At 50.8% G+C, this 25,652-nt stretch overlaps 1 protein-coding gene and 1 long non-coding RNA gene across 8 annotated transcripts in view; one reads left to right on the forward strand and one right to left on the reverse strand.

Moving 5' to 3' along the window:
• The window catches only part of WDR25 (WD repeat domain 25), a 140,141-nt gene that overhangs the window by 14,579 nt on the left and 99,910 nt on the right, over positions 1 to 25,652 (forward strand). The gene's annotated exons all lie outside the window — the stretch shown is intronic.
• Positions 6,113 to 9,092, reverse strand: LOC132670312 (uncharacterized). Its single transcript, XR_013555963.2, has 3 exons — positions 8,679 to 9,092; positions 6,612 to 7,834; positions 6,113 to 6,230 (listed from the first exon to the last, which is right to left on the reverse strand). It is a non-coding gene; the product is annotated as an uncharacterized LOC132670312 (long non-coding RNA).

Here is a 25,652-nt window from a genome sequence, read left to right on the forward strand (position 1 = left end):
CGTGCTGTGACCCAGGCTGAAAAGCAGGAGGACCAGATGGCCGTAGGCACCTGGCAACAAAGTGGCCCTAGCCGGGGCTCCTGGTGCTGCTTCCAGGCCCGTCTTCCCTCACTCGGGGTGAGGCATCAGGGACCATCCTCCCCCTCCCCCCCCCATGGACCTTGGGCCACAGAGAGAAGGCAGTACCTTGGGCTGCCTGTCAAGGGCTTCAACCTGGGGACTCTGATTATTTGGGTGGTCTGTGTATCCCTGGATATATAGAGCTTCTGCTAGCCTTCTTTTCTTTCTAGTTTTTGATCTCTCTGCCTTTTTCTGTTTTGTTTTTCTGGGAAATTTCCTCCACCTTCTCTTTCAATCCTTTTTTTTTTCCTTTTTGTATTTCTGCTGTCATATACTTAAACTGTTTTTTTACTGAAGTATAACTTATATTCAGGAAAGTGTTCTATTCTGATCTATCATATTTTTACATTCCAAGAGCTGTTTCTCGTTTTCTGAATGTTCCTTTTTTTGAAGAAGATGTCATTTTTTTTTTATTGCATATTTACAAGGTCTTTTCTTAGCTCTTGGAGCTCTTTGAAAGTTTTGCTGTGTTTTCGAAAATGTTTCTGCCCCTTGTCACCTCCTTTTCTCTTTTGTTTTGGTGTCTGTGGTTCATGTGCGGGACATTCTGCCGCTCATTCCTGTTCAGGAAGGAGGCCCGGAAACACTGATCTGACCAGAGGCTCGGTGTGTGTGTGTGCGCGTGTGTGTGTGTGCACGCACACGCACACGCACACTCACGTGGATGGGGCCTGTCCACAGGGAGGTTGCTGCAGGGTGATGAGCCGGCCGGTGCTTAGGACAGGACCCCCACGTGGGAACCCCTCTAGGTGTTTTGAGTAGCCTGGTCACTATCCCAGACGTGACTCTTCACGCCCCGGCTACCCCCGTTCCAGCACCTGAGCGGGAAGAGGGCGGGGGTCTCTGTGCGTGCTGTGCAGACATCCTGCTGTCTGTGGTGGCTTCCGGCTGCCTTTTTCCACTCCTGTCTGGCGCACACCTTTTCCTCCGAGTGCACGGATCTACTTTGTTCTTTGTAGTGGCTACGTGGCCTTCCGTTTGTGACACACGCCATCATTTATGTGTAAATGTGACCGTGTCTTCTTCCCCTTGACAGCGGTAGAATTATTAACTTTTTTAAACGTTCACTAATCGGGTGGTGTCTTGTGTGAGAACCAAATGAATCCATTTACGTGCAGCTCCTTCAGAAGCGAGCCGGCACCTAGTTAATGCTAAATAAGTGTCTGTGGCCCTGGGTCTTGTCCATCAGTCTCCTGCAGTCGTAGTATTTCTCTTATCTGTCAGTTTACCTAGAACAGTATTGACCTGTCATCATATCCATACCCCCTACGGTGTGTTGTTTGATTTTGAGTTTTGGTGTTTCATTATTATTATTATCATTATTTACAGAGAAAACCTGACTTTTTTTTGTGGTCAAGTCCACGGACCTTTCCCTTTGTAATTGTCCTGTGGCTTTAGAGCGTGGCATGCCTTCCCCCATCATCTCGAGATCTGATAAATAGTCACCTATATTTGACCTTCATCTAGCAGTGATTAGCTTGAGCCAGTTTCAATTCTCGTCATCTCTTCCAGGCTTTCTGTGGGTCCGGGGCAGGCAGTGCCCGCCGTGATGAATGTGTGCTCAGTGCCAGGGATCGATTGGTATATTAAGAAGCAGCCCTGCTTTGTGACGCTCCCCCACACTGATGCTGGCTACTAATGATTTAAAACGACCTTCTTCCCATCCAGCTTATTCCGCAGGGCACGGGTGCACCACGGCCGCCCCAACCTTTCCTCAAAAATGAAATGTTGTTTTTGACCGTGAAAGAAATACATGTACGCTATGGAAAAAACAGGAAGGTATAAAGGAAAAAATTGTCCATTATCTCTGCACCCAGAGGCAACGACTGTAGACTTTTGGTGGATTTCCATCCAGTCTTTGAAAATAAAAGGCAACGTGGTTGAGTTCCAACTATCCGTGTAATTTTAAACCCTTCTTTCCCCCCACGTACTGCCAGCAGCCGGGTTTTAATGCCGTGACTCATTGCGGTGGTTTCCAGTGTGGTCTGTGAGCCCCTCGGGGGTCTTCGGGGTCCTTTCATGGGGTCCAGGGGGGTGAAAATTGTTTTCATAATAGCACCTAGAAGTTGTTTGCCGTTTCCACTCTCGCCCTCTCATGAGCGTCCATGGAGTTTTCCAGAGGCTACGGGACGTGTGCTGTTACAATAGATTAAATACGGAAGCGGCTCTGCGAACCCAGCTGTCTTGTATTAAGCCAGCCATTAAGGAGATTGCAGAAACGTCAAGAGTGCCTTCTCACTGAATTTTGTTTTTTGTCTTGGAAAATATAATTATCTTTCATAAAACATGTTATTTATGTTGACATGTAATGGGCTTCCTAGCGTCACGTTTACATAAGTTAATATTTTTAAGTGTTCTCAGTTTTGATTTCAAATATGCTAAATACAGATGGAAAATAACCCTCATAAACAGCAGCTTTTTGGAGTCCCCGCTAACTTTAGAGAGTGTAAAACGGTCCAAGCAGACGCCTTGAATAGCATGGTTTTATCTGCGTCTGTAATTTCATTTTAGGTGGCTGTACGTATTGCTAATAACGGTGTCACGCCGCGGCTCTGGGGGATGTGCATCGCTGCCTCCTCCTGCTTGGTTAGATTTACAAACGGTGTGACCAAGACATGATCCAGGAGGGCCCTGGCCTCCCTTGCCCACCCCCCGCCCCCCCGTCCCTTCCCTCTGCCCTCCCTTCTCCCCTCCTGAAGGTGATTTGATAGCATTCCAAAACGACGGCAGCGAATCTCCCAATTCCAACATACACCTCAATTGTGATTATCCTTTTAACACGCTCCCACCAATTTCTGGTCCGTACGGCCTTGTGTTTTTCACAGAGCGCGCACACACTTTTGCAGCCTGCTTCTCCCACGTCACATTCTCCCCCAGCCTCTCCCGCCGCAGCGCCACCAGCCGCCTCTGTGTCTTTGCAGGGCCGTCAATTTGTGCTGGTTCCATGATGCTCTATCGAGTTGATTAACTGTAATTTACTTAGCCGTCCTTGGACACTTAGGTGGTTTCTAATTTTTGCTATTATAGATAATGGTGAAGTGGTTATCTTCATGCATGAAATCCTTTTCTGTTGGATTATTTCTTTCGGATTCATTCCCAGAAGTAGGACTGCTGGGTCAAAGGCTTGTACGTTTTCATGGGTCCAGATACGTCTCCCGTCAGATTGCTTTCCAAAAGGATTATACCAATTTGCACTGCCACTGCAGAGCCTGCGTAATAGCCAACTATTTTGCTTAACTATCATGCCTAGAATTTTCCCTTGGAGCCCCGAAGGGGCAAAGGCCCCTCTCTAAGTGAATGTGATCTATAATTATTTAGACTAACACCAAAATTGCTTTCAGAACATTTTTAACCTGCTGAGTTTAGAATTCTAATTCGCATACAAGCCAGCATTAACAGTATCACAAGGAGCAATTTCTCTCCCTGCTCACAGTGTGTTTACACAGCCCGACAACTGCGGGGAAAACTGAAGAGCTTTTATAAACACAAGTGGTCTCTTTCTGAACTAGTTGAAGTGTTATTTTGAAAGGTACAGAAACACAAATTAAAACACATTTTCATTGTAACCTTTGGTTAGAAAAGTTGTTTGTTTTCGTCCTGGTCTCTTTCCGTGTTCTTTGCTCTCATTCAAGTGTGTTTGAAATGTCCTGGCTCCTTGGAGTCTTGCCATGATGCCGCCGGCCTGGTGACAGGGACAGGCGGGGGAGCACGGTGGCTGTCCTCAGGTGCCGGCGGGGCTGCGGTAGGAAGAGGAATGGGTTGTACTCTGGTTCGCTCCTAGCGCAAAAGCAGGACTAATGGTGGAAACTGCGGGGGAAGAGGTTGGCGTCGTGTGAGGAAGAACTTTCCAGAACTCAGGACCGGTCCCCCTGGGGAGCGGATTCCTTGGGAAGGGGTGGGGATGGAAGGGTTCAGCGCAGGTGGGAGCCCACGTTGCCCGTGGGCCGGGAAGTAGATGCAAGCAGGGGTCAGGGACTCTAAGGGCCCTCCTGGGATGATGTGCGCCCTGGCGGCTGTTTGCTGTCCCGGACAGAGCCCCGGGCCCGGCCCGGAGCTCGGGGGCTGGAGCCTGACCCGGCGCCACGCTTGGTGCGCCGTGGGCACTCGGATGAGGTAGGCACGTCGCCTCCCTGAGCTCTCTGGGCTTTCCACGTTCTCATCTGTGAAATAATTACCTCACAGGGCTGAAGGGATCAGACGAGGTTAGACGTGTGAAGCCACCGTGTAGACTGTAAAAGCCCTTACAGATGGAAGGTGTTATCAAGAACTTCAAGCCAGGGTTTATTCTATAATTGCCTCCTAGGCCAAGTTCTTAAGCACGGAGGCTTGCGATGCAGTGTGCCTCCGGTAACCTTGATTCGTTGAACACGTGATATGGTGCGCGCCCTGGACGTCGGCAGGCCCGTCGAGGAACCTGGGCTCCTCGAGATGTGGCTTCCTGTTTCGCGGCTCCGCAGTGTGATGTTGGCTCCTGGTGGCTGGGACGGTAGACCTGGACTGCTGTGTGGCCAGCGAATCCCTCGGGCCTTGTGTTAGGCTGTGTGTGTGTGTGTGTGTGTGTGTGTGTGTGTGTGTGTGTGTGAGCGAGCAGTGAGGGCCCCGGAGATCAGGTGCCACAGAGTGTGTGAGAGAAATGGCCCTTGGAGTCTGTGCCAGGAGACTTGGTGTCTCTGCTTCTGTCTTCATTTGGTCGTCCGTTGGTCCAGTCATTGATGAAATGCTGGGCTGTGTACAGGCTCTGGGCTCAGAGGGCACCGGCCATACCCTTGCTGGCAAGAAAGCTAACGGGGGCCAGGCGTGGAAACGGACCAGGGCGTAAAAATGTGACAGGCCCTCCAGGGGCCATCTGTGATGGGTCTGGGCATGCAGTGGGGAGTAGGGTGGGTCTGTTGGGGTCAGGGCACAAGGGGAAGGGGAAGGTTGAGCTGGGTCTCGGAAGGTGAGGGGTTGAGTAGCCAGCTCGGTGGGGAGGCTAGCCCTGTGCTGCATGACGGCCATGCTGCAGGGAGGGTCCTGTGCCGGCAGGTCTGGGCAGTGTTGGTGTCCACTGAAGGGATCCAGGCTGGTCCTGTTGTGGGCTGTAGGCCTGCACAGTCGGGGGCCACACCAGGCCTTTGTGCCTCATTTACTGACAGCGGGGACACAGGACAGTCCCCCTGTGGGCCTGAGCCCCGGCCCCTTCCTTCTGACTGTGGCTCTGTGTAAGTTACAGAAGTCTTGGGACCTTTGTTTCTGCATCAGTAAGTGGGGGTAATGATAGCATCCGCCTCACTTGTCTGAGGTTTAAACAAGGAAAATTGTGGGGAACTCTTTGGAGGGTACCAGGCACGTAGCGAGCCCTTCATCATGTAAGCTGACAGCAGCAGTGGCAGTGGCCTCCTCGTGCCCGGTTTACAGACGAGAAAAACTGAGTACCAGAGAGGGACATTGAGGGGCATGTAGCTCCTGAACACAGAGCTGGTGTTTGAACTCACTCTTTTCTGCCTCTGTGTTCTGGGGCGGTTCTGTGTCACCTTCCTGCTTGGGAGTTCCGGAAGGTAGTCAGGTGAATGTGGGCAAGGTCGTTAATCTTTTGGAGTCTTAATTAGTTCACCTACAAAATGGGCAGAACTCCAATATAAGTTCCACGATGCAGGGACGTTGTTCTCCTGATTGTTGTCTCTCGAGTTCCTGGAGGAGAGCTGAACACATAGTAGGTGCTTAAAAACACTTGTGCATGAATGAATAACCCCTACTCAGTCTACCATACTCCTGTGGGCCTCCGTGAACCTCAGGCTATGGGCAGTCTCGGGGCTGGTCTTGCCTGCATGCCGTGGCCCTTCCCTTGCGGGAAGCATCCCTGGGTGGTGGTGGGGGGGGGGGTAGCACGCTTTGGAGGGGGGCTTTGAGGACTGTAGCCGGGAGCTAAATCAAAGTGGTGATTACTCCCAGTCTGCTGAACTGCGTGCATTTATACTCCCAGGTAATGGGCTTGGTCGCTCCTTGCAGCTCATGTGTTTATTTATTGTTTATTTATAAATCATAAATCCAGAAAGGATTTGAGGAGGCTTACAATAAAAGATACGAATACAGTAAAGCTGTTAAAACAAAACAGACCATGGAAAGCCACCCTGAAAAGAGAAGGAGACACATCAGTCAAGATCAGAGCTGACCACGTTTCAGGGCTGGCGCCTCCCATCTCGCCCTGCACATTCTCGCAGCTCTGGGGCAGGGGTGAAGGGAATGAAGCCGGCACGAGTGGCTCTGTGTGGGGACATGGGCCAGCTGGACGGTGCTCAGAGGAAGGCAGCTTCCTTCAGGGCTTCAGATCCCGGGATGAGCTCTGAGGGTCAGAGGGGAGGCCAGGGCGGGGTAGGGGGAGTGCATTTCTTTAGAAGCCAGCCTGGGGGGCATTGAGGTGCAGCCAGGGCTGTGGGCCCCTGGACCACACTGCCTGGCCGCTTTTCTGCAGTTCAGTTTTTCTCCTGCCAAATGGCGACAGTAATACTTACCCAGCTCAAAGAGTTCAAAGAGCCCTTGTGAGGATTACACGCGGCAGTGTTTGACCTGTGGGACCCGGCACTTGGAAGGTGCAGTTGCGAATCTGCCCTGTATGGGCTGTGGTTCCTGCGGTGAATGTCGTCCTGGGTGGAGGGCTTGGCTCCTTCACTTGGGCTTCCACGTTCGGAGGAGGGGCGCCGGATGGGGGGACAGGATGGCATGTCCCTGCATTGCCCTCGGCTCGGTCCATACTGACGCCGTCCACCCTGAGCGTGGACTGTTCGTTATTGCTTAAAAACACTTGCGAAGTTCGAGGCGAAGGGAACATACTTTTTAATTATTTCCCTACTTGTCTCTGGCACTGCTGTTGTCAAGGAGACCAAAACCTTGGAAAAGCTTTTCAGCTTCCCGGTCGGAAGAGGATACTTGCACAGCGCTTATGTCTGTGGAAATGGACCTGTCGTTCTGTAACAAAATCTGCTCTTGAAAGGACTGGCTTCCTTCACTTCTTACAGATAGAACCTTTTGGCCTTTTAACACAAGATGCAAGGTTGTTATCAGTATTTTCTCCCTGAAAAGAACTGCCTGCATTCTTGCTCCATAGTATTTCATTCATTCGGCATCTGATGCAAGAGTTGGGTGCTGGGGATGGGGGTGGGGTACAGAGATGAGTAGGGTGTCTCACCCTTCCTTGAAAGACTCTGGGACTCTGGGAAGAAGGAACAGGTAGACAAATACACTGTAGCATCATACCTGCTCCGGTGGGGTGGAGGATGAAATGCTATGGGGCGCAAAGGACAGCCCCAGCGAGGGGCAGCACCAGCGAGAGTCACAGGGAGTCTCGGGGGATGGGTAGAAATAGTTCAGTAGCAAGGAAATGGAAGAGCATTTTGGGTAGAGGGAACAGACTAGGTGAAGGCTAGAGGGTGTGGAGGAATGTGCTGCCAGCAGCTGACTGCAAGGCAGTTAGGTGAGGGTGCTGGGCTGGACACGTAAAACAAGGGAGCGAGACTGGAAGAGACTTGGGAGGCGGGAAATCAGGAGTGTGGAGTGTGACGGGGTCGTATCTGTTTTTGCACAGGTGCGCAGGGCCCTTGCTCCGTGATGCTCCGTGATGCGTGGAGGCTCGTCTCCTTGTGGCTTCACTTCACACGGAAGGGACACTGCTAACACGCTTTGAATGTAGCATCGCACTTCTTTAGGATAGTTAAGCCCTGTCAAGGGCATTGGTTTTCTATGAGAAGGAAATAAGTCATTGTCAGAAAAACAGGAGTCTTGCTTTTAGGCAGCCCTTGTTATTTTCCTTTTAAAACTTTGGAAAATAATTGTAGGCGTACAGAAGGGTTGTAAAATTCAGAGAGTTTCTGTATATTTGTCACTCCCCTTCCCCTCCGTCTTACATAACCCTGGTACGTTTGTCAAAACTAAGAAATCGGTGTCAGTGTAACTGTCAACTGTAGAGTTTTTCAGATTTCACCAGTTTCCCCACTAATGTCCCTTTTCTCTTTCAGGATCCAACCCAGGGTCTAACGTTGCGTTTAGGGCTCTTGTTACTTTTGTTGTTAATGGTTTTGGGTCAGGGTGAGGGGCAGGGGCAGGGAGCCGACTGAATCTCTGCCCCGCTGAATCCTGAGCAAGGCCCGCAGAGGCTTTTCACCTCAGTAGGCTCACTGTGCTCCCTTCCCACGGGCCAGTGGCGCTCTAGTGATCACAGATCTCCATGCCTGCTCGTTTTCTTCCTGTTTTCCTTCCAGATTGAAGCCAGCCAGACCTGTGGACTCGTGTTGACCTTAGTGAGGGCTTAGTGAGTGACCTTAGTGTGTGTTAAGGCACTGACTGGGAGTGACGTGTGACATTTAGTGAAGGAAATGAGAACATTCTTTGAGTGCAGGTAGACGCACAGCCTCAGACAGAAGTCCCTACTTTCCTTTGGTCCCCTCCTTGTGTCGCACTCCTCCCTGCCTCTCCCTCTCTCCTCCTTTCTTTACCTTTTCTATCCTGCCTTCTCTGGCCTTCCACTGCGCCCCCCCCCCACCCCCCGCTCTTCCCCCTTTCCCTCCCCGCTTCACCCCCCCCACCTTGTGCAGCTTCCATGCCCTTCCTCCTTTCGTTTCCCCGAGACAGGCCAGTGAAGCTGTTGCCACGGAAACAAGCCCAGCAGAAGCTCTGCTCTGCTTTCTGGATGCTTCTAACGATGGTGACGCAGATACTGTTGAGTTCTAGAATCAGCTAAGCCCTAGCCTGTGGCCTCTGGAGTCCCTTCATTTTCCAAAGGCCAGACTGGTGCCCCAGCTCATAATTCTGTCCAGTAGATGGTCATTTTTGATTTGGAAACTTCAAAATTTGAGTAATCCATTTTCCTGTTGCTCCAGAGGACCGGTTGCAACCGCTATGAAAAATATTCAGCTGACTTTACTTATATTAGCGGAGGGAGAGCACTGCACAGCGGAAGGTGCTGGTGCCGTGGGTTCCGCGAGTAACTAAAGTTTCAGGTGGGAGGTGGGTCTACACATTTGCTCAGTTCTAGGGATGGATGACTGATTGCTTTTCAGAGATGTTGGGGGACAGAGAAAATAGAATCGGGGCCTTAGAAAATCTTCAGATACTGAGTTTCACTCAACAAATGTTCAGGGAGGACTTGTGGCCACAGGGCTGTGTGTGTGTGTGTGTGTGTGTGTGTGTGTGTGTGTGTGTGTGTCGGGCAGCCTGTGCTTTACCAGAGTAGCTGACACTCCCTGACGTTTGTCAGAGTGATCAGTGAGCCCGGTTCTTCGGCACAACTGCGTGCCCGCATGTGAAGTAGGCTTTCTGGGCCCCTTGGAGGGCTCTTGGCTTCTGGACCCTCGTGGAGCCGGTTTATGGCGGCAGCAGCCCTGTTCCTTTCTGTTTGTTCAGGGTTTGACTTAGGCTCGGCTTGTTGGCATTAGCTCGGATTTGGAATCTTGCCATTCAGCCAACACCAGCTAATAGCCCAGCGGGGAAGAGTTAGTTCGTGGATTATGTTTAAGTTAGTACTTATTCCCAAAGGTAACTTTGCTTAATAAAAACCTTAAGCCTTTATTACTGTGCTTATGGGTATCCTGGCTCCAGGGTGTGAAAATAAGACTTATAAAATCCAACCGTTATCTGTGGAAATGCAAAAACATTTTCATTAATAGAGGGTGTGATAAAAAGCAAAGGCTCGTTCTGTCTGTGCCTAAATGGTCTTTCTGCACTTGGGTCTTTTTATTTTCATACTCATTTCGGGCTTATTTAAGTATCGCCCGTTCAGTAGTGAATTTTAAAGGAAGGAAGCTTTGGCGTGTGAATAACTTCACCACTACCCACAATGTTTCCAGTCAGTTGCTGTGACTTAAGTTGATAATGGACCCCACACAGCAGTCACTAATGGATGATAATCTGGAGTGTTTTTGTTATTGTTGTTTTTATTTTAGAAGAAAGGTTTGAAATTAGCATAGTCAATCTCTGTGGGATCTTTGCAAATAAAAGAATATTCACGTTAAAAACAACTTTCAGGAAAGATGTATGGTAATGAATAAAACATCAGTGAGTGAAAATAAGCGTGTTTAATTATTCAAGTAGAAGTAGTAATTTAAACTAATTATTGCTTGCGGATTTCATAATTCAGTTTTTGTCTCGCAGTAATATTTCCTCTGGGCCTCCGGGGCGCGTCGGCGGCTTGCTGGAGCAGGCGGGGCCTCTCCCCGGCCCCCGGCGGCCGGCCGAGGCCTCTGCTGCACGGAGCTGCCTCTGCCGGGCCTCCTTGGTGGCCACAGTCCCTCCTGGATCCCCCCGGTGCCACCTAATTAAGCATTTCCTTGCTTATCACCTCTGGTGGCTTCGGGAGTCTCAGACCAGGCCGGCACACGAGTTCTCCGTGTCCTGGGGGCGGGACCCCTCCCTTCCCCCCCATTGTCTTCGGCTTCCCTGTCCCTTCCACAGCTCTGGCAGAAGTGACCCTGAGCCCACGTCCCCACGTCCCCACGTCCCCATTTCTCCATGATGCAAATCCTTGTCCATCTGGGCTGCCTCCAGTTCTGTCTCCTCTGGGCGCCCCCCTCCACTCTTCCTCCCCCCCACCCCCAACCTCCCTGCTCCAGAATCAATCACTTCTTTCTTCCCATAGCTTTGTACTGACAGGTTCTTGTGGTTCTTTTAAAAACCGTCTGTGTTGGTTTTAATTTTTTCTTGGTTGGATCCTAAAAGAAAAACTGTCCATGTAGAGGAACTGAAAAGTACTAGAGATTTTAAGAAGCAGGGGCATGGTGAGTCACCCCTAACTCACACTCCTGGTGGCTCTCTGCCCTCTTCTCTGGATGCCGGTGCCCACCCTTTCCCCCTGCAGTTCTGGGCTCTCATCTTAGTACACACTCGTGGGAGGGGTGCCCCTCATGCGCCTCGGTGCATCTTCCTGGGGTATGACTGGCATTGGTAGGCGGTGGTGAAGGAGTAGTTAAGTGCTGGACAGCACTTGTGCTCAATTGTGCGAGGCTTTTAAAACCCAATTTTGACTGCTCTTCTCATGACTGCCTGTGATGGCATTGGGCGGGGGGGCGGGGGGGTTCTGTCTGCCCCTCTCTCTACTGCACAGACGCTGCCTGGAACAGATCTTGGCAATTCAGGTGGAATTCTTATTCTACCCCCTCAGAAAGTAGAGGGAAAGCTTTCTATTTGTAACTTCTTCCCAAGTGCCCTCTGTCAAAAAGTAGTGACATCTGCTCTCCTGACATGTGATAGCCATTATTACCTCGGTATAATCACACTCCATTCCGTCGCTCGCCCGAAAGCTTTCCATCCATCATGTCAGGAAAGACAACCTTTATTTAAGATATTTTTTCCCCTTTCCTTTGTTATTACTTTTTTCTAAAAAAATAACCCTCTGACTTCACAGGCGTGATGTGGGCAAGTGAGTGACTCATTTCTTTGCGGGGTTATTACTGTGGACAGGGACAAGACAGGTGGGCCACAGGGGATGGAGAGAGCAATGAGCCGGCTGTCAGAGGCCAGGAGTCCACGTGTGTATCTGCCTTTCACCAGCTGAGACCCTGAGCAAGTGAGGTCAGCTCTGGCTTTGGTGTCTCATTTGGAAAACACAGAGGTTCTACTGTGATCTCCAAGGCCCTTTTATGCCGAGCGGTTTTGCGATCTCCAAACTACCTTTAGCTAAATGAGGTAGTGAGAGGATTACAGGTGTCCCTCCCAAGTCTTCCTGCAGAGTTGCTGAATGAGTTTTCGGGATTTTGAATCGGTTTTCTCTCCACATGACCTCCGGAGGACATCATTAAGCAGGCAGAGAAGTTACTAAGACCTGTGATCACCGTGGAGCAGAGCCTTGGGATGAAGTAAAATGCCAGGGGGATGAAACTTGGGCGGCCAGCATCTGGGGAGACCTACTGGGAGGATACCCTATGTCGTGAGGTCCTTTCCTGTCTGAGGAATTGACAGCTGAGTTTCGCTACAGGTGTGAACCTGTCTTGAGCAGCTCAGGGCTTCCGTGCAAAAAGTGCCCAATGAATGGCTGTTGGGGTGAATTAAAATTTTCTTTGTAGATCCAATCTGGTCCCTCCTGTTTGATTGTAAGTTTCCTCAAGGGGGAAGAAGCCATTTTCCTTATTTCATCCGAAAACTTCTTTTAAAGAATAGAAGTACACAAATTTTGGTGCAAGATTAAAAGGAGACAAAAAGATGTACAGAGGAAAAACGTGTCTGAAAAATGGCTCTCCCTCCCCTCTATCCCATCTGCCACCAGGTCCCCTGCCCTGGTTCTGGAGGATCTGCTCCTGCCTGATCTCGATTTCTTAGGGGACACTCAGCCCCCGTGCAGCAAACAAACCTGCTCGTTTGAATTAGAATGATCTGGCCGCCTCTCCTACCAAAGCGTGTACGGCCAAATACTGAGGGGGCAAATTGGAAGCAAAAGCCTTAGGAATTATTGGGATCGGTGGGACTTGTGGAAGGAGCCGGGCAGGCTTGTCATTGAGCCGCGGTTCTCTGTCGGGGCCTAGGGAATGCCCTCAGCCTTTTCCCGCCGGTTCCTGGTGCCGTGGGGTGTCGTGCATAGTCAGCAGGACGGCAGCCCTGAGAGATGCCTGGAGCGTGGCATCGGCACGGTAACTCTTGCTTCCTCCCCCACGCTTAGAACTGAAGATGGAGAATGAATATGCATCATTCTGAAATGATAATGTGAAATCAATGTGGAGGTGTGATTCCATTAATAGATTAGTGATTAACTCAACTTTTTAGGGTCCCCTTTGTTGCCCAGAGTGAAGCTGGCTGGAATGGAGCAGAATTAGAATGGCAAGCCTACTCTTGTAATTGAAACACATATAAAGTGTTTGGCCCTCAGACTTGCACTGAGATACTGAGATGGTTGCTGTGATCAATATTCCAGTTTGCTTGGCTGGCAGCTTCCAGGGAATGAGGATGGGTGATGGACCTAGGGAAGCACTGCCAAACGGAGCATTAAGTTAATTCCTGTTGGCCTGGCTTCTGGCTTGCCTGATGAAGTGCTCTGAGTAGAAGGGTGCTGTGCTGGTGTGAACTTTATCTGGTATCCCGAGAACTCAAGGTGGTCGGCTCCCCGGGACTGAATTTTGATAGCAATGACAACTCCCATTTGCTGAGATCCCACCATGTGCCCAGATCAGTGCCTGGCATCACGTATACGGTGAATCCTCTGGAACCCCCTCAGATGTTGGTCGCATGCCCATGCTGCAGTCAAGGGGGCTTGCAGGGCCCAGGAGCACCCGCTAGCAGATGGCAGAGCTGGGACAGGACTTCAGGACTGTTTGCTTCCAGAGCCCCTTTCCACTCTCCCTTGCTGCCCTGAGAGGGCGGATCAGATGTTTGGATTGTCCCAAGGTCGAGAGGCTCCAGCTCGATCAAAACATGGGGGTCCAAGTTCAAAGCAGAGGGCAGAGTAGGGAGCCCTCATTCTCCTATTGATAGGTGTGTCCCATCACTGAGATCTGGAGTGATTGGGTTTGGTTTGGCCACTTGGATTGTCCAGTGTTGACTTACTGGTGTGGGCTTGAGCGAGGAGCATAAGGCAGGTGTGTTTCCTGTTGTGGGTATGGGACGGGATGTGGGAATATTCAGAGACGTCCTAAGAAAGCGTTTGCCCTCTACCGAGTATTCACTCTGTGCTGGGGTCTGTATGTGGACGGCTCCACTTTTCGCAAGTCGCTTTTAGGCATTTTCTCTGCATTTTTCAGTTGAAACAATTGAGACTTAAGCTGATGGAGTCTGTGTTTAGCGTGAAGAGCTGGGAGGTGAGTGGGGAAGGCCGTGTGGCAGCAGGGTGGCTGGCACCAAGTTCCCCCTGGGTGGCTTGCCCAGGGTCACACTGCTGCCAAGTGGTAGACCTGGAATCCAGGCCCCCAGCTTCATTAATTCCTGTCCCTGTGCCTCTCCAGAGCTGGCGCCTGCCATATGTGTGCAGCCCCGCGCCCCATGTTCTCTCCGTCCGCGGGGCTGCGTTCTTTAAGGTCAGGGCTGCAACTTCCTGTCCTCTCTGCTTTACACCGAGTGGTGCTGGATAGGCATTTGTGTCGTGAGTGAGTGGACGAACGAATTCTTGAATGAATGACACACGTGGGGCCAGAGAAAGAAGGGCAGGCCCAGGGCAGCTGGCCAGATGCGAAACATGAGTTAGAGCTGGCAGTAATCGGTAGAGGCCCCCTGCCGTCTTCATCCCCCTCTCTCTGCCTCGTGGGGATTCCCAGCTGCCCTCGGGCAGAGGGCGGCTGAGCAGGACCAGAGGCTCCGAGCGTGAGGACACTGACGTGTTGGCTCCTCCCTCGTGTAGAGTCAGCCGGATAGCGGCAGCAGCTCCAGAACGGAGTGGGTTCCGCACGGAACACAAAGTTTGCTGCCGTCCTTCCAGGGGAAGAAGTCGGATGCCAGGCTGAGTAGGCAGTTAACACTGTGACAGTGACCGGAGAGTTTCTGAGAGATCAGGTGCTGATATATACGCGGCACAGAGACGTTTAATTTACATCGTGTCCTGTGTTCCAGAAAAGTTGCTTTCAGATTCTTATTGGAGTGCTCACATTTTTGGGGTAATTGTCCTCCTTTGACATGAATAACCCCGTTTACTCTCAGATCCACATGCCTCTCGTAGTCCAGGAGGCAGCGAGGAAAAGCCTTTAATTCGAAGCCCTCTAGCCATCTTCCCACCTCAGGTGAGATGGGATTGGAAAGTCAGTCTGGCTTGGGTAAGCTTGGCTGGCCTGCTGGTGGCGGCTGTCAAGTTCTGGATGGGGCTGGCGGTGGCGGGCAGGGGCGGAGGGATGCCTGTAGGCTCCTCCACTGCCTTCCTCAGGTGTCCTTTTGGAAGCTGGTGCATTCCCGGCGCAGCTGCTACAGGTGGCTGGTTGGTACATGTAAGCCAGAGAAACCCTTGAGATCACATGCACCCTGGGAGCCTTGGCTGTTTCTTTCTGCAAGCTTTGGAGGCAGCTTGCCCCTGAAGCATAAAATTCTTGAGAGCAGGAACCACGGCTTTGCACTTTAGGGCCCAAACAGGCTCCAATGCCTACTTTCGCTAGATTGAGTCTAGGTGCCGGAGGTCGGAGTGGGGACTCTTCTCTGAGAGCTTGAGGTGCTCGCTGAGTGTCCAGACAGGTAAATGAAGATAGGCCTTGGGAAGGATGCTTGGCCGGTATTGGGCAGCACAGAGGACGAGAGCCGGACTTGACTGGGGTGGGAGAAGACACTGGAGTTGGCCCTGGGGGCGAGGGAAGGAGGGGCTGGGAGAGAGTCAGGGTAGGCTGAGCGCCCTGGGACCCCCACACAGATGTTTGTACATCTGGCGGAGGGGAATGGGCTAGGGTAGAGAGTCATGGTAATGGCCCGGAGGGCAGGGGGATCGGGGCTTTGTGAGGCGTGTGGGTGAATCTAGAGTGTTTCCTGTAGGAACTGAGAGCCTTGGAAAATGTGTGAACTGCTGGGTGTGGAATTGGAGGGAAAACCCCTGGGGAGGCCGCCCATGATGCTTTGGTGATAGAAACTGGGCCCTTAGGATAGAGCAGATAGGGGTGGGGTTATGTTTGCCCGGACTTGACATAGTTTTGCCTCTACCCCTCTCCTTTTTTATAGACTCCCAAGATTTAAGTACAAATGCAGTTACACTTTGGGGGCTTAAAAATGCCTCCATCTATTGGAAACCCACTTTTACATATATTGAATCCCAGTATTTCTCAGCCCTGTGTGGTGGGTGTTAGGGTTGAAGAGACCTGTGATGGGAGAAGGTCAGGTTCTCTGTGGAAGATCCACAGCCCAGGCCCCCCACTCCCTCCGTGCCATTCCTCCCCCATCCCCAGCGCTTCCCCCTAGTCTCTGAAGCCCAGGGTGAGCAGGGAGGGGGTGTGTGTATAAATATTATGAATATTTACGCAGGCCTGCATAGGACTCAGTGACGCAGCTGAGAGCCACAGAGCGTTTGGTGACTCATCAGACCTTTTCCAAACACTTGTGATATTTTGCTACTCTAAAGGGAGGAAAGTAATTAGCAGTTAACGCTGGTAGATGACGCTGGAAGAACACGCAAACCTTTCTGCTTGTCTGTTCTGTGCCTCGGGTGTTTTGTTTTGTTTTTTAAGCCATGTGAATTGTTTTCTTTTTAATAATGTTTGTTTTCTTCTGATTATTAAAATAATGTATGCTCATTGTGGAAAATACATAAATGCATTAAATAGGAAATAAAATGCATGAATTATTTTTCCATTACAGTCTTATTAAGAACGTTTTGCTTCTGCAAAGGAAATTTGGAACACTAGACTTATTTTATTTGAGGGGCCTGTCGAGATAATTCAGATCGGTGATTTGCAGCCTGTGTTTTGGGGGCTCCAAGGGCTCCATGGAAATTTTTAGGGGCTGCCCCTGGGGAGCGTGAGCTGAGGGCCTCGAGACGCTATCCCTCCCCATCCTTCCCTCCTCCTCTCCGTCCCCCCACTCCACGTCCCGTCCTCCCCCCGCCCCGCCCCCATCCTCCCAGCTCCGTATTGTCTGTCTCACCCGGTTTCTTCACATGGCTGCCTTTGAGCGAATGGCTCCATGGCTTATCAGGTCGGGGACTCAGTGATCCGGACCCAGCCTGTAATTTTATCAGTGAGGAGCCTGGGGCCACTGGGAGATGTGCCTGGCCTAAGGTGACGTGGTGGCCTGGGGCCAGTCTTCCTGCTCTCTGATTCTGCATTACCTTTTAGAATATGAATCAGTTAGAAATATTAGCAGTTAAACGTGAACGTCATCATTGCAAGGTATGTCAGCATGCAGAGACCCCCAGGAAGCCCACCAGGGGTCCCTAAAGGGCATGCTTTTCAAGGAAGGGGAGACCTTCGAGCAGCTGGCGCTTGAAAAGATGAAAAGTAAAAGCCCCATCATTGCTGTTAGGGACACAAAGGAGGAGAAATTGCTCTGGGTGATCCCTGGTTGTATGAATAATGAGAAGAAATTAAGTAAAGGCCGTGTTTCCTGACACTGATGTATTAGAACATGGAGTAACTTTCTACAGGAAATTGGAACAGGAATCCCTTTAAATTGAATTTGAAGCTGCGAATAGCAAGCGTGCATTGGCCCTGCGTGTCCTAATGCAAGTTAAGTAAGCAGTTTCCTGGGTAAGAGTTAAGTACTTTAGGGATACAGGTTAATGCTGAGGCCAACGTGGCGCAAGTTAATAAATTGCGTCTCCCGTGTATTGTCTGTGAAGACTCAGAAGAGTAATTTGCTTCCCGCAGAGCTGCGCTAGAATTCTCATACTTATTTTATTAGATTTTTGGCCCAATACATTTGTTCCCTCTCATTGGTTTTGTTGATAATAATTACCCACCCCCCTTCCCTCTCCCCATGGATCTCTCTCAATTTTAATTGTTTGCAGTAGCCGCAAAAGTTTACCATTTTCGAAAATAGGTGTTTTCAGATCAGAATACTCCGGGCCAGAGCCCTTCTGAGTTTCCAGAGGGAGACAGTTAAAGCTCTATTTTTAAAGTGGTCTTGGGGACGGCGGCCACTGAGATGAGGAAGAAGCAAGAGCTGCCTCCGTCAGACGTGTAAGTGCCAGTCCCTGGCATCAGGGAGCTCTCTGGGAGCCCTTCTGGGGTTCGGGCATGCTCGGGGGCCTCGCAGGGAGGATGGAGGGCATAGAACACGGGCCTCCCATGCTGCTTCTGTCTGGTTCTTGACCCCGCGGCCCGGGGAGGAAGGACGTTTATAACAGCAACCACTACTCACTGAGGGCCTGCGGGGTGCCACACACCATGCCGGGGCCAGCTCTACTCGCTCACAGACTCATAGGTCAACTCATTAACAAGGTAATTATAAATTACAAAGTGCTATTTGCGGGGAAATAGAGAAGAATGGGCAGTGGATAGGGGAGAACCCCTGGAAGATGCCACGCAGGCGGAGGCGAGGTGCGAGAAGGGCTTGTCCACAGTGAGCAAGCAAAGGACCAGCGCGTGGAGGCCGGGCGCAGTTCGGCGCGGCGAGAAGCGGGAGGCTAGGCGAGGCTTCACTTCACGTCGTCCTTCGAGAAGACGTTTCCTTTATAGTTGAGTGCGTAGGGAGTTTCTCAGATGACAGCACGGTCTTAGTTCTGGACCACGGGGTGTGAGCGGGTCTTTGGGCACGTCGTCCACCACCTAATTTGTTGGAACCGTTTGCCCGTCGTGCACAGTCTTTGGTAAACCATTTAATGGCATCTTGGTTTGTGAGGGTCACGTTGCCTTGCGCCGGGCTTGAACCTTAGCTCTGTGATGTTGGGCAAGCGGCCTCACGGGGTCTCAGGTTCTCCATCTGTAAAATCGAGAAAATCACACACAGGGCCTCAGAGTTCCTCAGTTCACAGCACCCTTTGTGTCACAGAAACTCCCCCCGCCCCCATTTTTCCGGGCCCAAGCAAACACTCCGCGGTCCCCGGTCCCACTTACTAAGGCGTTAGGGTCTGACAATGAGTATTTGGGCCCTGACCACGTCACACCTATTGGGCACACACGTTCTGAGAAGTTGGGGGCACGTGGGGCACCACCACCCTCCTTTCCTGTTCCACGTTGATTTTCACATGATACCTGCTCTGCTGAAAACCCAGCTTTGTGGAGGTATGACATCATTAAAAGAAATGCAGAGTGGTCTAATGTTGAAATGTTCACTACCTCAGCTAGCAGTCTGCATGGTGCCAACAGATCTGCTGTGTTTCCTTTGAAAAGTTAAAGTATCCTGTGGCACCCTTGTGAGTTTGCTGGGGTTCCCTTGGGTGTCTTGGTGCACAGTTTGGGAACTGCAGCGATGTTTCCTTTGTGTGGTTTTGCGAAGGTTAAATGAGATGATCTGCAGAAATGCTCAGGGCAGGGCCTGGTACTAGGTGCTTAGTCGTTGCTGTCCCTCTACCTCAGAGGTTCCCTTTAGCTGGTATGGAAATGTGTCCTGGGAGTGGAGAAGGCATGAGTCTTGAGAATGTCTAGGGAGAGACGGTGGTATTGGAAAAATACAGTCTTTACAAAATCTGTTAAAATAGGTTATTTTAAATATGCATGTACGTCTAAGTTAATAAATAAAAGCATAGACGTTTGATTATTTCCTCAATATGTCTACAAGTGTATGTATTCAAGATGGCCGCTAGCCTTTTTGTATTGTTTTTGTTCGTCTCATTGGAAAAATAAGGGAGGTCCCCGTGGTTTGCCTTAGATTTGGGATATTAGCAAAGGGGAGAGTGGTTTGTGTTGAGGTTGGTGATTTAGGTGGGGATCATATCGTGAGAGGTCTCCAGGACATGCTAGGCCTTAGGATTTTACTCAGAATGAAGCGAAAAAAGCCATCGATGGTTTTAAATTTTAAAAAAGTGATTTGGGGCACCTGGGTGGTTCAGTCGGTTGAGCGTCCGACTTCGGCTCGGGTCGTGATCTCACGGCTCGTGAGTTCGAGCCCCACATCGGGCTCCGTGCTGACAGCTTGGAGCCTGTAGGCTGCTTCCGATTCTGTGTCTCCCTCTCTCTCTGCCTCTAACCACTCGCATCCTGTCTCTGTCTCTCTCAAAAATAAATAAACATTTAAAAAAAATTTAAAAAGTGATTTGACTTTGTAGAGAGGTAACTTCCATATAAGGAAATGCATCTTTTAAGCGTGCTGTTTAAAAGGGGGGGTTTTGACAAGTCTGTGCACTCGTGCACACCCCTCCCACCGCCCCATCAACATGGAGGACATTTCCACCACCCAGAAACTTCCTGGTGCCTTTTCTCGGTCTGTCTCTTCCTTCCACCCCCAGCTCCAGCCAACCACTCATCTGCTTTCTGTTGCTATAGATTAATTTTGCCTGTTGTAGAATTTCGCGTAAAATAGAATTATACGGCACGTAATTTTCTGTGTCTGGCTTCTCTCACCTGATGTGATGTTCATGAGCTTTATCCTCGTTGCTGTGCACATCACACCTCTTCATTGTTGAATAGTATTCCGTTGGGTGAAAAGACCACACTTTATGAATCCATTCTGGGGTTGATAGGCATTCGGTCGGTTTCCAGGTTGGGATTGTTAGAGAGTAGTTTTTTGGCCACTCGTGTGGACCTTTGTTTTTATTTCTCTTAGGTAAATATCTGGGAGCGGAACTGCTGGGTTGTGTGGTAAGTGTTCTGTTCAACTTGGTAGGAAACCACCTGTTTTGAGCAGGGGTGTGACGCTTCTTTATTTACATCTTTAAAAAGTCCCTTTGTTTCTGGGTGGAGAAGGGGCTGGGCTGGAAGCAGGGAGAGCTGTGAATTGGCTGTTACCAGTGTCAGGTGAGTGGGGCCAGTGGCTGGATGGGGACGACAGAGGGGCGGTGCCTGGCCCTGAGGGATGGTTTGGGGACAGAATGGCTGAGGCTTGGCGATGGATTGCATGATGCTGGGAGTCACAGGTGACTGTAGGTGCTCCAGACAGACCTGGGAAGACCCAGGAAGCTTTGGGCCTGTTACTCTGTTTCTCAGAGGCTCACTTCTGTTCAGTCTGGTGGGACTGGAAAGTAAATGTTCGTTTTGTTTTCTGAACAAGAGAAGGGGAGAAGATGCTCGGACGGGTGGCAGGCAGCTCAGGGTGCCTCAGTGGGAGGTGGGCGTCTCGCGGGTTGCACACGTGTGCTGCCTTCCAGGGGACAGTATGAGGGTCTCTCACATTTCTGCACAATCTTCTGAGCAACGTCATGAAGAGTTAATTTCCTCTGGCCTATCTTTTCAAAGATGTTTGTATAGCCAGCAGTTTTGGAAGATTAGAGGTAGCATCTGCGTTTGGAGTGGATTTACTTATATCCCAGGACGATACGGACAATGTTTCCCTCCAAAACAGAGGTTGGACACATTTACTGCAGCCCCTTATCTAAGACTGGGGCTCCCTGATGTCAGGATTCCCCTCTTGTAATACATCCCACTCTGTACAGGTCACACCTGGCCCTCATCGAGTCACCCTGGGGGAGTGGGGACCTGGAACCAGTGCTGCATTCTTGTTCTGGCTGCTATGGCTGCTGTGATAAACTTTTTTTGTCTCTGACCTGGAGTCTCGTGTCTTCTGCTGGCATTTGTAAAGCTGTGACAGTTTGTTAGTTTGCTAGCAGGGTGTTATGTCAGAGCCTACACAGTTCTTGATGATGCCTCTGGGCTGCCTCAACACAACTGGCTGTGTCACCTCCTCCCCCCTGCTCTGCTGCTGTCCCTCTTTTCTTCTGCACCTATGTAGATGCTGCTGCCCACCTATTTGTTGAGTACCTGTTCATGGCAGGTCTAGGGTCAGGTGACAGTGCGAATAAGGCACATACGGTTTCAGTCCTCATGGAGCATATGTCGTTCAGCCTTTGCCGTTCAATCCATTACTAAGTTGTGACTTATCTGCTCACCTGATCTCCTTCTCTCCGTCCTCACGGCCATTTGGTCTCTCCCTCCGTGGGATATATATCTTTGTGGTTGTTGCAAGAACAAGAGTGGGTACTAGGGAAGGGCCCGGTACAGTTCTTGGTAAACAGTGGATACCCAAAAGGTGACTGCCGTTGGTATATATGTTACTGATTATTGTAATTTCTGGTTGTCACTCCTTGATGTAAAACCTGAGTTATTTTTGTCCCAGCCCACAATGTGGAATGTAGCCTGGACGATATGGAATGCAAACTAAACTCCGTCTTACCCTCCCCCTGTTTCTGGCCCTATCACCGGCCGTCTTCCTTGAGCTTGAACTCTTCCCAGTTGGTCTGGTTGCTGTTCCCCAAACATGGCACATCCTTCTATGCCTTTGTCTTTTCCTTCCTTTTCTTTCAGTCAAAGTCCTATTTATGCCTTAGGACTCGGCTCCAGGATCCCCTTCTCTCTATACCTTCCTTGTGGTTGCTTTTTTCCCACATTCCGGGCAGGCATAAACTGCACACCGTGCACCTGACCTGCCTGTCATTGTGCTCACTGGAAAGAGACTGCTGGGCTCTGTGACCCTAGGGAGCAGCACAGTGCCGTCACGGACTCTGGGGTAGTCTGATCTAGCAGGCACTTGTGACTTACGTGTATGACCTAGCGCCTTGATGGTCACGAGCTGCTTGATGTGTACTAAAGGGGAAAATGCCATGATACCCACCTCAGGGAGACACGCCCTCACCGGCCCTGGTCCGGAGGGACCTGTGCTGGTGCAGCGGTAAGATCCGGGCTGACGATCTGGAAATCACATTATTTCCAAAGCCCGTGACTTGGCAGCATCGTTTACCCTTGGAGGAAAGAGTCCCCGCAGGACAGTCCGGGCACCCCAGACCAGGGGGGTGAGCCCCGGTGAGCCAAGCCTGAACCCTACCCCTAAGCCCCTTCTCTGTGGGCCTGGGGAAACAGGCTATTTTGCACCAGGGCTGCGGTCCTGGTGGGTTCCATGGCCGATCCTTCTGCTCATACCCTCACCTGTCAGTTACCTGTGGGCATCTCCTGTGCCACACCTGCACTGAAACCAGCTAAGGGGGGAAGCCGCCACCTCGAGGAGCTCCTTAAGCAGGACACTTAGCGCGTGCCTGTGCCGTCCATGCTTCGGGCTTCAGTCACCCGGGGAGGTCGGGAGAGAGTACCTCAGGCCCGCAGAGCTAGAGATGGAACAGGGTTTGGGGCCAGCCTCTTTCCCACCACCGGGGTAACCTCCCTGGGAAGGACCCCAACACGAGGCTCTTGCTCCAGCCACCCCCTCCCTGCTGGGATGCTGCCATGAGCCATTTTCCCCCTGCAGGGAAGGGAGAGCTGCCCGAGCGTTCCCTCCTCTTGCAGATAGGGGTGCTAGAGACCGAGTCTTTTCCTGGTTGTGCCAGTGAGGCATGGAGAGTGAGCCGGGAGCACGTCTCCTCTACCAGGATGCTGTGTGGTGTGTCTGCATGACAGACACGGGGCCAGGATCCCATTTTCCGCCTGACTTCTCACTTGCTGCAGTGACCCTGAGCTATTCCCGGCCACTGTTGCCCACGTTCTGTCGCCTCTCTCATGCATGGGCTTATCATGGTAACCGATTCCCCCTGCGCTGGCCCGGATGCTTAGGCTCCGTGCATATTCTTTTAGGTTGGCACGAAGGTCATTGCTGAAGTCCTTATGTCCCACTCTCTCCCTACCCGTGATTTTGTACATGGTACACGCAGTGACCCCTGCACTGACTTTCGGACTTCGTGCATCCATAAAAGGGAAACATCTGAGCATGGGTTGTGGTAGTCTCAGCCAGGAGGGTAAATGGCAGGTTCTATGCTGAGAGTTGTGTGGGTTTATGGGGCAGCTTGGGCTATGATTAGTGAGTGGAAGCCCCCTCCCCACCAGACTGGGGTCAGGAGGGTGGGGTGGGGTTGGGGTGGGGGGTTCCTCACACCCCCCACTCACCCCATTGCCTCTCCTGTGTTTTCTTGGGACTCTGGCCTCCAGATGCCACACTCTGAGAAAGTTCTGTTTCCCTTCTCCATGGGGGCCTTCTTTCTGTGGCTTTTTGGGCTCGTCTTCTTCCCGCCTGCCTCTCACTTCCTTCCCCTGCTGTCTGCCCTATAATGTGATAGCCTTCTCAGGGAGTCTTCAAATGAACAGTTTTTAGAATTGTTGAAAGCTCTGTTGGAAAACAGAAAAGGCTATTTCATGGGAAGATGATGACCTTATTAACTATAATTAGGCAATTCACAGAGGTTTCCAATATAGTCCAGCATCTTGCCTTGTTGAAATGGGGGGAAAATCCTGTGGTAATGTCTTTGGGGATGTAATAGTCTTTAACACATTAACAGTTTAATTTCTTCTAGAAGGTTTGGCAGCCTGGCGTTTTCATTTAGAAAGCTGAGGTATAGTTTTACAGTCATCCACATTAATATAATAATTACAATTTTGAGCAAGTAATTTCAGACACTGACATCAAGAGTTGTTTTTATAGCTGGAGGAAGATCTCGGGTAAAGAGGTGGAACCTCACATCTGATCTCCCACAAATGGCCATGACATTGCAGATACGGGCAGTTCACGTCCCCGGGCTAGGCTTTGTGTTTTGGGCTAGGGATATAAACACTCAGAAACTCTTCCTGTGTTAAATCCTCTGAGAATAGGCATGTTTGAAGTTAATGGGAAATTTTCTTCTCTGAAGAGTTTTGCACACATGAGCCCATGCTCTGAAATTTCTCCTGGCTCTTGGTGTCAGGTGCCCTACACCCTGAGGTTGTGCGAGAAGGCAGCCAGGAGTGGACAGAGCCCCCGGCACCCCAAGGAGCGCCTCCTTCACCCAGCTGTGTTGCCCTGACCTCTGAGGGCACCCGGAGGCCTGGAAGCTGCTGCCTCCTGGGCAAGGAGACCCCTCTTGCCTCCACGGTCCCAGCCTGCACGGGACGGGAGTCAGGTCCTGGCCGTCCCCTCCTCCCCTACTTCCAATTGCTGGCTCAGGCATCCCAGCCCGCAGCAAGTAAGTTGGGCTTGGTGTTTTACCCTTCCCTTGTGAACGTATTTTTTACAGTTCTGTGAGCATTATTTGTATATCGTTTTAGATCCTGTTTTTGAAACTTAATCTTTATCCCTGTTTTTACAGCCTTCAAAATAGTCATCTTCTTTCAAGTGGTTGTACCACAATTTGCTAAATTGCATCCCTATTGCTGAACATTGAGGTTTGTTCCCGCAGGTTTTAGATTGTTTGTTTTATAGGCAGGGCTTCAGTGATCATCTTTATGTACATAATATTTAGCTTCTGTGTAGTTATTTTCTTAGGCTTGAGTCCTAGGGATGGAATTACTAGCCAAGACTAAGAACAACTTTTTTTTTTTTAATAAACACTTTCTTATTACAGTAATAGTATTTAGAGAATAGAAAATGGTAGAAATAAGAAAATCAAGGTGGCCAGATTCCCCTCATGCTGTGTTCACCACCGTAGCAGCTAGGAATGCGCTAGGCCGCAGATAACAGGAGACCCGCTGAGTGTGGCTGAACGAGGTGCAGGCTCCCTGTCTCCATGGCTGGTTCCTGGGTGGAGCCGTGGCAGGAGAGACCCTAGCCGTTTCCCTCTTTCTGCCCTGCCAGCCATGACGGTGTCCACCACCCCCCGCACCCCCTCTTAGGTTCGCCCCCCCCCGGCTGCTTCACCCTGCCTCTCCACGACCTCTCCCACCTCTTCCACTGGGTGAGTCTTTTTATTTCTGCCTGCTTTTGGTCCTCAGACAGTGTCTCATGCATTTGGGCCATTATAGTGCGATAGTCACTTCTTTTTTCTGCCTATCCTGCATTTGCAGCTGCCTGTTGTGACATACCGTGTGGCCAAAGCTGAGATTTTAGCAGTGCTGAGGCAGAGAGGAGAACAGTGGACCCCAGGACTAGGAAGGAGCTCATCTTTCTTTTTAATGGGATTGTCGTCTTTCATCCTGTGTTTCTAGTCCTACGAAGCCCCTTGGGTTAGAAAATATCCTTTGCTCTCTGCTTGGTTCTCTTACACTGGGGGAGGGAACAGAATCTCCCTGGGGCCTGTCAGTTCCTTTGATTGGTCTTGTAAGGGGAAGTCTATCAAGCACCCAGCAGATACAGGGGGGATTGTGAGTGTAGGCATTGCCTTCAGGGAGCTCCCAGAAGAGTGGAGGAAACAGGCA

The sequence above is a fragment of the Panthera onca genome, chromosome B3, assembly GCF_046562875.1.
Source record: "Panthera onca isolate mPanOnc1 chromosome B3, mPanOnc1 haplotype 2, whole genome shotgun sequence".
Lineage (NCBI taxonomy): Eukaryota > Metazoa > Chordata > Mammalia > Carnivora > Felidae > Panthera > Panthera onca.